This window comes from Corvus kubaryi, unplaced genomic scaffold (genome assembly GCF_017639235.1).
Source record: "Corvus kubaryi isolate FWS band 111438036 unplaced genomic scaffold, C.kubaryi_AGA036_p1.0 36753, whole genome shotgun sequence".
Taxonomy (NCBI): Eukaryota; Metazoa; Chordata; class Aves; order Passeriformes; family Corvidae; genus Corvus; species Corvus kubaryi.
The window spans coordinates 21,900-22,265 of record NW_024580939.1 but is presented as its reverse complement, the minus strand read 5'-3'; positions in this window follow the sequence as shown (position 1 = coordinate 22,265).

Sequence of the window (366 nt, the reverse complement as noted above, 5' to 3'; positions counted from 1 at the left end):
AAGCCCCGGAACGCTGCCGTAACTCCACGGGGCGGCGTCAGAAATCCACGGAACGTCCTCGGGAATGTCGGGAATCTCCCGGCTGGGAGGGCCCCGGGAGGCTCCGGGCGCAGATCCCGCGGGGAAGCTCCGGGAAGGATTCCCGGCTCCATCCCGAGGCGAGGCCAGGGCAGAGAGCCCCGGCCCCGAAGGATTCCCGGGAAAAGCGAGGGCGGAATTCCGGGATTCCCAGCGGGAAAGGGAGCGGGGGCGGGGGGGGTGGGAAATTCCCGGGGAACAGCTCCCGAGGGAAGGAAGGGAGGATTCCCGAGGGAATGAAGGGATTTGGGAAGGATTTGGGAAGGGATTTGGGAAGGGATTTGGGAT